The 13,917-nt window shown below is 39.2% G+C and overlaps 1 pseudogene across 1 annotated transcript; it reads right to left on the minus strand.

The window, feature by feature from the left end:
* Positions 1 to 1,365: 1,365 nt before the first annotated feature.
* Positions 1,366 to 13,475, minus strand: LOC114299443 (uncharacterized; annotated as a pseudogene). The gene is made up of 3 exons (XR_014335470.1): positions 11,967 to 13,475; positions 1,824 to 3,640; positions 1,366 to 1,690 (listed from the first exon to the last, which is right to left on the minus strand). The product of XR_014335470.1 is annotated as an uncharacterized LOC114299443 (transcript).
* Between the last annotated feature and the right edge of the window lie 442 nt (positions 13,476 to 13,917).

Genomic DNA, 13,917 nt, shown 5'->3' on the forward strand with positions numbered 1-13,917 from the left:
TGGTAGTCTTCAAGGCATTATATTCAGCAAGAAGGCCATTGAGAGCAATGAGAACAAGATCTTCATCTGGTATAGGTGAAAAGGCAAGAGCCAACTGATCGGAGATGGTCTTAAGTTGACTAAGATATGCTTCCATTGTTGAAGTTTTCTTTGCTATGTTATTCAACTGATTCTTGAGTTGATGAATATGTGAACGAGAGAGAGAGAAGTAAATCTCTTAGCAATAAGTGACCAAACCTTTCTATAATTTGTACATTCAAAGACAGAGGTAAACACAGAAGATGTGAGAGATTCTGTGATGCAACTAAGCAAATGAGAATCGATCTGCTTCCATTTTAGAAATTCTGAGTTGATTGCATTGTTACCATGTAGATCAAGCACAAATTCAGAGGGACAATCACTAGAGCCATCAACAAAACTCAAGAGATTTGTAGCACGGAGTATGCTCTGGAATTGATTTTTTTCCAAATGATGTAATTTGAAAAATCCAATTTGACAATAACAAACGAGTTCACATTTGAAATCAAAAGTGTGAGATAAGGAGGAAGAGCAGGTACAGACTCCTCCACAAACGCTATTAAAGATACTTCCAGAACTGAAGCTCATTAGAGCTGATGCTCTGATACCATAAAGAAGATATGAATCTCTCAAAATCTTATTCAAATGAATGAATCTGTTACACCACATCTATATTTATACATCAGTAGAACCTAACCAACTATATCTATTCTATATCTAACATATTATGACAAACTCAATTGATATAACAAATATGGTTATATTAACTAATGGAAGCTTTGATATGCTGTGTACTCATCTGCATAAGCTCTGCTGTGCCTTTTGATCATATGCAATTGATGATGACTCGGTAATCTTATCATTAAAGAGATGAGTGTCTTTATTATTTGGAAAATGATATATAGAAGTCTACTTTCTAGATTTATTTTTAATACCTAGTGATGTGTGAAAGAATGATTAGCTAATGAGAAGATATGAAATAGAGTATTACCTTAGATATTCTAATAGACTATCATATCATTAAGTTTGAAAAAATTTATCTAATTTTTAGATTCAAGTAGCACTACTCTTATTATTTATATTTTCAACAACATTAGAAAAGTAGAGAATTGCTATATATTAACATTTATTTTCGTTTTTTTATATTATCAGAATATGTGGCAAGATATCATTTTTCTTTATTAATTTGTTAATAATTATTTGCAAATAAGGTAACTAATCATGAGTGGTTATGTAAACGGTGATACAAAATCGTAATAAACAAGCAGCCGCACATAACATTTTTGTAGAAAATATTATTCTTTATTTTCAATAATTTGAGTGCACAATGCACTAGAACATCTAAAGAAAAAAAATGACCCGTGTAAATAGAAGATCAATAGAACAAATGCCATCCACTATATACTAATAAATTATTTGGGGGAACAACTCTACAAAAAGAACCCAATAAATATTCAATCTCAGTTGCTAATCCCTTTTAAACCTTTGAAGCCACTCCCACTTAAAAATAGAATGAGCACAATATGCAAGCTAGCCGCCAGAGAAGTAGACGACTGGTCCAAATTGGAAACGTTAAAGCTCTCAAATGCAACGTTTAGGACATTATTGAATGTACTTGGATTGAAGTCTTGATGTCTGAATCTTCTCCTTATGAACCCTTCTTTTATTCCACCTTTGAAATCAAGAGTTGCAAATGAACATTAAAAAAAGGAAAAAAAAAAAGAGAAGAAGGATACTGTCCAACTTCTTGGATCATAAATCATCATATAATGAATGAAATAAATTTGTGATGGGAAATCACTTACATGATTGGCAGTGGTAAGTGGCTGAGCTACTCGAGCTTAGTAGTGAGTTGGCGGTGGTGGAGAAGCATACATGTAGACGGGAGGTGGAGGTGATTTTATGGGTGGGGGTGGTGATGAATAGTAGTATGGGGGAGGAGGAGATAGTGATGGAGGAGGTGGGGACTTGTAGACATAGGGAGGAGGGGGAGAGAGAGAAGGTGGTGGTGGGGATTTGTAGACATAAAGTGGGGGAGGAGATGAGGATGGTGGTGGAGGGGACTTGTAGTAGTAGGGAGGTGGAGATGAAGACGACGGTGGTGGGGAAGACTTGTAGTAGTATGAAGGTGGTGGTGATGGGGAAGGTGGTGGTGGGGAGTTGTAATAGTATGATGGTGGATGAGATGGTGATGGTGGAGGTGGAGACTTGTAGTAGTAGGGAGGTGGTGGTGATAGGGATGGAGGTGGTGGGGACTTGTAGACATAGGGAGGAGGGGGAGACGAAGAAGGTGGTGGTGGGGATTTGTAGACATAAGGTGGAGGAGGAGATGAGGATGGTGGTGGTGGGGACTTGTAGTAGTAGGGAGGTGGAGGTGAAGGCGACGGTGGTGGGAGAGACTTGTAGTAGTAGGGAGGTGGCGGTGATAGAGAAGGTGGTGGAGGAGACTTGTAATAGTATGGTGGTGGAGGAGATGGTGACGGTGGCCGTGGAGACTTGTAGTAATAGGGAGGCGGTGGTGATGGGAATGGAGTTGGTGGGGACATGTAGACATAGGGAGGAGGGGGAAAGGGAGAAGGTGGTGGTGGGGATTTGTAAACATAAGGTGGAGGAAGAGATGATGGTGGTGGTGGTTGTGGTGGGGACTTGTAGTAGTAGGGAGGTAGAGGAGAAGATGAGAGTGATAGGGGAGACTTATAGTAGTAAGGAGGTGGTGGTGATGGAGAAGGTGGTGGTGGGGATTCGTAATAGTATGGTGGTGGAGGTGATGGTGGTGGGGGTGACTTGTAGTAGTAGGGAGGTGGTTGTGACGGGGACGGTGGTGGTGGGGAATTGTAATAGTAGGGAGGTGGTGGGGAGAGAGATGGTGGTGGTGGTGACTTATAGTAGTATGCTGGTGGAGGAGATGACGATGGTGGGGGTGGAGACTTATATTAGTAAGGAGGTGGAGGAGATGGCGATGGTGGTGGTGGTGACTTATAGTAGTACAGTGGTGGAGGAGATGATGAGCGAGGTGGTGGGGATTTGTAGTAGTAAGTTGGGGGAGGGGGAGGGGGAGGGGGAGGGGAAGGTGAAGGGGGTGGGGGAGACTTATAGTAGTATGGTGGTGGAGGGAATGGTGATGGTGGAGGAGGTGACTTGTAATCGTAGGGAGGGGGAAGAGACAATGAAGGTGGTGGGGGTGACTTGTAGTAGTAAAGTGGTGGAGATGATGGTGAAGGCGGCGGCGGTGACTTATAGTAGTATGGTGGTGGAGGAGATAGTTATGGTGGTGGTGGAGACTTGTAATAATAAGCTGGTGTAGGGGTGGGCTTGGTGTTCTCACACTCCTCATAAGGTGTCTTAGGAGCATAAGCAAATGGCTTGGCATAGAGTACAACCTCATGGTTATTCTTGGACTTGACTTTGAGGGTGGCACCATTGATGCCCAAATGAAGATTGGTTGGGAAGTTGCATGGGGAGTCCTTTGGAGGCATGTGGAGCTTGGCCATGCATGAGTTGGATCCATACATGTGGTAGTCAAAACCATGCAGTGTAATGGTGTACTTGCCGTTGATCTTGGTTGTACCATATCCCACTATTTTATTCTCACCGGCCTTGCATGTTACCTCCACTACAGCACCTGCATCTCCCCCATATTTTGTATAAATTATTAAACACGGTTCAAAACACTAAGCACGTATACTGTTATATAAATCACTTTTAACTCATTTAGTATGAACGATTTTGTCACACAATTTTAATTTTCAAAAAAAATCATAATAATATTATATTTATTTTTAAATATTTATCTTACTTAGCAGTTATTACGAAGAAAAAAAATTTAAATTACTAAATCAACACCTGCAATTCACTACACACAACTTTCTCTCTCTATCTAGGTTATCTTGTCGGACACTTTTAATATATATATCTAAGGAAGTCAGCCAAATCATATCGCAAGTTAGCTAGGTCTTTACCTACTACAATAACTAATTTTGTGATTATAGCCAGCTCTGCCTTAATTAAATTTTTCTTTGTTTGAACTGTTTTATCATCACACACTTATATTATCAAGAACTTAGAAATTAAATCCAACAATAAAAACATAAATCAAACATGGAAATAGACACAAAAACAGAAATTAATAAAATTTATTTAGTGAAGACCATTATAAAATGAAAAAAAAAAATTGTCTAATATTTTTTCTGTATTTAATTTTGTGTTTACCTTCTCTTCTTAAACTTATTTACCAAAAAATTATTGAATAGCGCATACATAAACAAAAATTTTGTACAAAAAATTCATACAGAATGAGAAGATGTATGTTCATTCATTCTAAATCAAAAGATTCATTAAAGGGACTTAAAATTTCTAAAATGTCACTAGTATATCATTTTTGGAGATTTTTTATATAAAATTTTTGTTTGTGCGAATCAGTTTTCATATGAACTGTACATGCAATTGGAGCCTTCATTATCTAAAGATCCTAAACACATCACATGCAGTTATATATAGTTTAAACCTTAATACAAAACAACTATTAAAAGTCATTTGCTGTCGATACTTGTTTTTCTTTGCCTCCTTTGTTGAAATTATTATATTATTTATGAAGTTAAAGCCAAATAATAGCAATTGAATAATTAAATACTGTTTATGATTTAAACTCCAATCATTTATCAATTACAAGATATAAAGCAAGTCTTATATAGTCATTAATAATTGTTTAATTATAATAAATTTGAGTTTGAGAAAGCTAATACGCATCTTGTTAATCAAAACACAAAACATGCAGCGGAATAAAATCATCAGATCATACCTTTTGATGATAGAATCTCGTGGATAAATCACGTGCTTCCAGAATCAGATCAATCAATCCCAGCAGTGGGGTGATATTACAATGGTGAATATCACCCACACAAACCACAGTGCAACTGACTTGATCGTTGTTTCTTGGGAGAGAGTCGGGTAGAAAACAGACTCAACGTTGTTTCTCTTGGATTGCCCATAACCATATAACAAATATTTAATATATTATAATATATATCCATATCAGTTAAGATACAGATAATATCTAATATATATTATATCTATCTATATCAGTTCAAACTGATAATGTCTGTTTCAAGAGTGGTTATCCTAAATAGGTTTGATTTCAAAATCAAAACCTATTTGGATAAGGATTCAAAATCAAATTTAATGGTCATGCCACATGGGCGCCCATTACTAACATCTCTCACTCGCACATGAGTTGGCATGACACTGCCACATCTCTATCTCAATCTCCCCAAAAACGAACAATCTCATACTAGCCACTGCACCATGCGACTGCTGAGAACACCTGCATGTAGGAGCTCTATACTAGAAACTCAAAATGAGCCAGCATAGAGACATCAACCCAAAAAGAAAAGAAATAGTGTCTCATATACCCCAGACCCATCTAATTACACCGGTCCAAAAAACATCTCTAATCCCTCAAAAAGAGCATATTTGACCCTCTCAATTCTTGCAATATATTCACACTCAATTCGCCTCTCATACAGAGCGATGTGAGTTGCCGGCAGTGAATATACAACAGTGGTGTAATACTAGATGATCTTCCCTTTGCACTCATGCCATTTAGTTTAGGATTGACCGCTTTCCCAGTGATGTCCCTTAAGGTCGAATCATGCATGACCGCAGGCAACATACCAAAGTAGCAGAATATCAACCCCTTACCTTATGACATAGTCAAAAGTCACAAAAGGGTACATAAATGAAAGTCATATCAATAATGACACGTAAGACTCACACGGTGAGGAAGCAGGGATCCATTCTCTCACCTCATTACTCGGTCGCCAAGCACATATAGTATGAATACATGCTACGGTGGAGTAACTCTTCCATAAAGAGTGACGTCATACTCGATACACCGTACAGATATTAGTCTAGTCGCTTTCTAGCGCTTAACCCGAATTCTCTATTTGCTCGCCTTCTAGGCGCCAAATGAGATCTCGCATCTGGCTAATCATAACAGGCACAACATGGAAAGTGGGTACTAACATCCATGTTTGGTCCTTAACACGACCTCATCTTGGTTATAACCAAGGCGACATACATAGTGGATGATTTAAGCCTCTCTTGGCTCCAAATAAAAATAAACCACCAGTCTCATCCTTGCTCGCTCCCAAGCGTCAAGGGCGATTGCTCGTGTGAGTGAGCCAATCTTGCCTGCTGACATCATCATTTGCTAATCATTATGACACAAACCGTAATAGTGTCAACATCCCATCATCTCAAAATAAGTGATCGATTTTAAAAAAAAAAAAATTGACCACAGCTTGCGCAATTATAGATTCCAAACATAAGCCTTATCAGCACCTCTTGCGATAAGTATATACAACGGAATCCACCATGTGCGCCTCACATGAAATGATTTAAGATCACTACCTCTTGCGCAATAACCTCTCTAAAGATATTTTTGGTGACCAATTTGCGTTCATTCTTAATGCGCCCAACTAGCGCAGATGCGCCCAACTAGCGCATTGAATTTTACAAGGAGCAAATTAATATGCTTCTAATAAAGCATTTTATCCACAGTCTAATGAGCAAGGTCAATGTCTGAACAACTCAGTTAACCATTTATCAAAGGTAACACTTATCATGCCGAATACGCCCATATAGCGTACTTTAGGCTCCCACAACAAAGAAAAGATCAAGGAATATAGGTCATCTGTTTCTCCCAAAGACAATCTGAGGATTCACTCAATAGCTAAGGCTCTGGCTTTTACCGATAGGTAAGTCAATGGGTTTGCAATTTTGCATCTAGAATCGTTCTAGGATATTCCTTATGTAAGTCATCGAAGACAAACCGAGAATTTTCCTAAAACAATCCCTAAGGATCGTACATCCGAGCATATGAATTACATCACCCATGTCCATCATATCTAAAATGGAGGACTGCCCACCCTAGGTGGCGACAACCTTATAAATTCCTGGCTCATAATGACTAAGTAAGGAAAAACTTCTTTTGGACCATTGATCATGCCTCAGTGGTCTTCATCGATCATCGTTGCCCTATCATGGCTTGACGAAATCTAAGAACCACTGTTTGGATAACTGCTTTAGGCTGTAAAAGATTTATTGGAACCAGCAACCTTTTTTGCGCTCCTAACTTTTCACTATAAAAGCAGAAGGTAAATCCTTACGGATCTACTTATCCAATTCTCTAATGAGAAATCAGGTCACAATGTCCACAAATCAATGTTCCGAACTTATGTCAATTATAGCCTAAGTCAAAATAACCTCACTCCCCAGGAGGAAGTCTTCTCATGGTCTACACTTTCCTCAATGGTGCGACCATTCGGTATCTAGCGAGCCTTATGCCTCAACAATGACTATCCAAATTACGCATAACTTTATAACAGTTTTGCGTCATAATGGAAAGTCAACCAAATTATAAAAATGGTTAATCCTCAAAGACTTTGTCTTAAACTGCGCAACATTGATCCACTTTCTAAAAACAGGAGACTAGAGCCTTTGGCATTATCCTAGGCTCTTTATCATCTTGCGGAGCAATCATGAATGTTTCCCTCTCAATCACCCAGTGATGACGTGGAAAATTTTCACATTTGCTACCACGCAACTAAGAATGTAGAGTATTCTGTTCTAATGGAGTAATCCATTAGTAGACACATCGCTCCCACTGTCCCTAGGATATTGGAAATTTCTTTCCATTCTTAACTAGGCTACATAGAGCGCTATGCTTGGAATTCTCCATCTTATAGAGTTCCGAAAACTCTATTCACGTCACCTTTACTAATAAAACTTTATGTGACTTAGTTACACTACCACAAAGCTGCTTGCCTATATGCACATGACCCGGAGGGTTTGCATGACCGCATACAATAATGCGCCACACGACCCTTTGTGTTTACAAGACAGCATACAATAATGCGCTATAGAACCCTAGGTCTTAACTTCGCAATCTTATGAGAAGTAGAATAAAGATAAGCTGCTTAATGGTTACAGATCGCCCATAGATGGCTCTCTGCTAACCCATTACTCAAAATGGAGTGTAAAAACTGATATAGAGGGCACTTAGTTAGGGATATAGGCAACAAACTAGTGCAATTCCCAATTGGGAAACATTTTGCGCCATTATCTACCTAACATTAACAATATTTAATTCCTTATCTCTACTACACCAGTGTGTTGTTGAGTACTAGGAATAATCAATGTTCTAAGCATCCATCTCTCTTCACAGAGTTTTTCTGAAAAAATAACTCAAATAGATACTCGCCACCTTGGTCAAAACTAACAGCACAAAAAACTCTTATCTAATTGATCTCGACCTTATATGTGCAATGTCAAAAATCATCTCAAAAATTTTTGACTTATGGGAGATCAAATAGTCTTGACTCAGATGCGTATCGTAATCTATAAATGTGTCGAGATTGAGGCTTAGCTATCATACCCTCACACATATCTAGTCACAAAATATCATAGTGGACTAAATGCACCAAAACAAATGACCTTCTGCGGCTTTCCTACTTACTTGTGCGCACCCATTGCGAACAAAGTTACACATTCACATGAGAGCAGGATGTCATAAGCGAGTGGGCCCGAGAAGGCCTACTCAAACCATCGTGTCATCATCTCATTAATGTGATTAAGTATAATAAGCCACTGGTTCATGACCAATGTCATAAACTAATTCCAATCATCTTAATGTGTGAGTTCTCGAAGACAAGTTTTAAAGGTTTAGGCCCAACTAGGTAATGACTCACGACTAAGTCATATTCACTAGATCATAAAAAGGATGTCATGGAGATATCAACTGCGCCTAAGTCGCAAATTTAACTAGTAAGTGCTAATCCCCTGCATCTTCAAGTCAATTTTATTCTCCATACACTTTAATACATCTAGTTGAAAGATGACGATACTCCTGTTGCCATCTCTATTTCTCGCTTCATAGTTACTTGCAATTAATTCTACTATCCACAAGAATGAGAGAATAAGCTATCAACTATGATAGCTCCTGAAGTAACTAAAGCGCGAATTAGGCTAAAGAGTCTAATTCAACACAATGCTCTTACAAGCGATGCGTTAAATTCTTAGAGTCATAACAACCTTGTCAGCCTTAACCTTTTCATTACTATGCTGCAACGTTTGCGCTTAGTGGTAAATGTTATTCAAAACGTTAGCCTAGTAAAGGAATCACACAAAGAAGCACCTCATCCATGTTTCACACTCAAGTGTGGAAACAGTAAGTGTCCACACTTAGACAAGTTGGCAATGCTAATAGATTTTGCAGCCACTAAACGCTAATCTTTTCACTCAGTGTTAATAGATTTTGCAGCTTCTAAGCGCTAATCTTTTAACTTCACGTGATATTTCAACGCACACTATTATAGTGCATGAAATTTCGCTCAATCCACTCCCAATAATTGGGTAGAGAGCAAAACACTGCTCGTACTGGCTACTCGTCTTACACTTAATGACTAATTTATTTAAGCTCGCATTTCTTGGATGACGTGACTCTTGAATGTTACTTCATCCAATGATGTAACATTATTTACAAGTCAAATTACAAAGTCAATCCACGCAGCTCATTAGTCAAGATCATATACAGATCTATTGAGGGCTTACTAATTTCATAACTCCAAAACTCGCCAACCAAAACTATGTAGCGTGCCGCTAACTATAGCGCACACATTAGTTTTTATTGTGCCAAACAAGGCAACAAAAACACGGCGACTTTGAGTCATGTTTCCTTACTTTGGCTCAATTAAGGTTTGACCTAAAGTCTCCAAGACTTTTGCTTATCTAAAGAATGGGATTAGTTTGTTCACATTTGAACATCTCTACTAAGTTTAGGTCAACCAAATTAACTTTCATAAGCTAAATCAATTTAGAGAGAAATTCGCATTGGGATTAATTTGATTAGCATAATATAATTTTGCCGCAAAAATCTAAATTAAATAGTGACAATATTACACAAGTCGCAAGATCGAAAATCCGCTATGCTCGTAATCATCTCTTGCGCCACAAGTGACAATTATCCAAAATTTAGTTTAATTTATGCGCAAAATATTGGTTTTCGGGAGTTAATCTACAAAGATTTCTCTCAACCGAATAACCTCCCACTGACTATGGCATATACAAAGCATGATAAATTCCATACAATAGCATTTTAATGTAAATCTACAAATAACTCATGCTATATTTATTTAATAATGGAATTCTAATAAATAAATAAATAAACATGCTCTTCTAATTACAACATATTACAAACCCAAAAAAATATGCTGTATCCAATATTTAAATTATGCCATAACAGAAAGTACATCATCCTGAAATTTTCTGGTATTTTCTGGAATTTTAAATAACTAATTAAACACACATAAAATTAGAAATAAAAAATCCAGAAACTAGTAAACAGAAACAATATTCAGATTATGCCATAATTAAAATGTACATTGTTCTGAAATCTTCTGAAATTTTTCTGAAATATTCTGGAATTTTAAATGACTAATAAATACACATAAAATTAGAAATAAAAAAATCCAGAAACTGATAAAATGAGACAATATTACCAGTAGATATTAAAACATTTCAGAAGTCCACAATAAAAATTTCAACCCCAGAAAATTAATCATGCAACACCAGATGCATTTTAAAGCAAAACAAAATGCATTATTAACACAGGAAAAATATTACATATTTTCGTAAACTTTTCAAAATTTTACAGAATATAGAAAAATTAATTCTGAGTCTAAGGGTACCAACCATGCTTAAAACAAAGCTATAACGAATAAATTATGGCCAATTAACGCAATTCAGAATTAAAAAACAAACAAACAGAGCCTTAGAGCCAAGCCAGCGCGGAAAAACGGCTCGGCTCGGCGCCGCTCAGCGCAAGTCGGCTCAAGGATCGCCTCGGCGCGCGGCTCAGACTCGGCTCGGCGCGTGGCTCAGCCTCGGCTCGGCGCGCGGCTCCAGCACGCGGCGCGCGTGCGGGCGCGGACGGCGCGCGTGCGTGGACAGCACCGCCGACGCGCGCGTGATGGCGCGTGCAGGCGCGTCAGCATGGCATCCGGCGCGTGTAGGCGCGTGGGCGCGCGTGGCTTCGGCGTGGTGGCGCGTGAATTCCACGCGCCGCGTTCCAGGGTACTGACAGTTCCGATTTTTGTACTGCCGGACTCCTTTTTCCAAAATAAAATCATTTATGCTCTTAAAAAATGACATTAATGATCATAAAAATAAAATATTTTGGATCTCCACATCTTTTATAAATATACACATGATAAAAGAAAGCACGAAAATATCCATCATTGGCTCTGATACCAATGTTAATCAAAACACAAAACATGCAGCGGAATAAAATCATCAGATCATACCTTTTGATGATAGAACCTCGTGGATAAATCACGTGCTTCCAGAATCAGATCAATCAATCCCAGCAGTGGGGTGATATTACAATGGTGAATATCACCCACACAAACCACAGTGCAACTGACTTGATCGTTGTTTCTTGGGAGAGAGTCGGGTAGAAAACAGACTCAACGTTGTTTCTCTTGGATTACCCATAACCATATAACAAATATTTAATATATTATAATATCTATCCATATCAGTTAAGATACAGATAATATCTAATATATATTATATCTATCTATATCAGTTCAAACTGATAATGTCTGTTTCAAGAGTGGTTATCCTAAATAGGTTTGATTTCAAAATCAAAACCTATTTGGATAAGGATTCAAAATCAAATTTAATGGTCATGCCACATGGGCGCCCATTACTAACACATCTATAGAATCTTAGTTTCAAGATCTGATAAAATCATTAAAAAGAGGTAAACACTACAAACCCATTTGTTTGAATAATGAGAATTTGTTGAAAAAATGAATTTTCAAGACTTGTGAATCATCCAGAAAGAAGCCAATGTTTGATAATTAAATAAATAAATAAAAAGAGAGTACCTTTGAGAGGTTTCTTGTCATGGGACTTCACTGGGTACGTCCAGTCATAGCATCTGTAACAATCAACTTTTCCGACCACCTTAACAACTAGAGGGTGGTGGTGGTGGTGGTGGTGATGGGGGTGAGGGTAGCGGACAGGTGGAGGTGGAGGTGGAGATTTGTAATAGTATGAAGTAGGAGGAGACTTGGCTGGTGGTGGTGGAGAGTTATAATCATATGGGGGTGGTGGAGAATGTGCCGGTGGTGGTGGGGATTTATAATAGTAAGATGGCGGCAGTGATGGAGATTTAGTCGGGGGTGGTGGGGACTTGTAGTAGTAGGGAGGTGGTGGGAATGGTGATGGTGGTGGTGGGGACTTGTAGTAGTAAGGTGGAGGAGACAAAGACGGTGGTGGTGGGGTTTTGTAATAGTATGAGGGGGGAGGAGATGGGGAAGGTGGTGGTGGGGTTTTGTAATAGTATGAGGGGGGAGGAGATGGGGAAGGTGGTGGTGGGGATTTGTAGTAGTATGGTGGTGGAGGAGATGGAGATGGGGGTGGTGGGGACTTGTAGTAGTATGGTGGAGGTGGTGAAGGTGATGGTGGAGGAGGCGATTTATAATAGTATGGTGAAGTTGGTAATGGAGAGGGAGGTGGGGGAGACTTGTAGTAGTAAGGTGGTGGGGGCGAGGATGATGGTAGAGGAGGTGATTTATAATAGTATGGTGGAGGTGGTGACGGAGAGAGAGGTGGGGGAGACTTGTAGTAGTTAGGTGGTGGTGGTGAAGGTGAGGGTGGTGGAGGAGACTTGTAGTAGTATGGTGGTGGAGGTGAGGGTGAAGGTGGTGGTGGAGACTTGTAGTAATAGGGTGGTGGGGGAAAAGGAGAAGGTGGTAGAGGGGACTTGTAGTAGTATGGAGATGGAGGAGAGGGTGAAGGTGGTGGTGGGGACTTGTAGTGATAGGGTGGTGGGGGAGAAGGAGAGGGTGGTGGAGGGGACTTGTAATAGTAAGGTGGAGGTGGAGACGGAGAGGGTGGAGTGGCGACTTGTATTGGTATGGTGGCGGTGGAGAAGGCGAAGGAGGTGGTGGTAATTTGTAATAGTATGGTGGTGGTGGAGACGGTGATGGTAGTGGAGGTGATTTGTAGGTGTATGGTGGTGGCGGAGAAGGTGATGGTAGGGGTGGTGACTTATACACATAAGGGGGAGGTGGAGGTGATTTGTACTCATAAGGTGGTGGTGGAGACAAAGAGGGTGGTGGTGGTGACTTGTACTCATATGGTGGTGGTGGTGGAGAGGAGTAGATGTAAGGGTCTGCCGAGATTACATTGCTTGAAGCAACCACTATGGTCAATGCTAGCAACAATTGTGGCCAAAGACGATCCCTACTAGGGGGGTCGCCGCCATATTGAGTTCTCATCAATGATCCAAAACTGCCACCAACACCAAGTCCGATCAATGAGGTCAGACTAGCTCACAACCCTCTTTGATTAGAGAAGGAAGAAGAGTTTTAGAAGAGCAAAACTAGAGGTTTAGTTGAGAGGAGATGATTTGAGGATTGAATGCCCAAAAAGTATTTATAGTGAAGAGTGGTGAGAGAGAGTTTCTAGTCTTTGGAGTAGAGAGCTGTCAATTATGGACCAATTTAATTCGTTGTTTGGCTAATGGAAGAGTAATAGCTTATCTACAGCTGGATTTCTTAGTTTTTTTTATTAGGCTTTGTTTGGGTCACTTATTTTGATTCCCTACTTCTATTCACTTGATCAACTAAGGGCAACTCACCTGCTACGTACATTATATATAAAATGTGTCATCTAAAAAAAAAAAAAGTTGTCCTACTACAATATGATCATTTTAAATAATTCCACTTCTTTTGCCTTTTTCAATATTTGTCGCCAGTACCTTCTCATGGACGGTAAGAGGCAATTGTGTGATTCAAACCATTTAGACCAAAAACAAAAAAAAAAAATGAG

The sequence above is a fragment of the Camellia sinensis genome, chromosome 7, assembly GCF_055761805.1.
Source record: "Camellia sinensis isolate YWXY chromosome 7, ASM5576180v1, whole genome shotgun sequence".
In the NCBI taxonomy this organism is placed as follows: domain Eukaryota; kingdom Viridiplantae; phylum Streptophyta; class Magnoliopsida; order Ericales; family Theaceae; genus Camellia; species Camellia sinensis.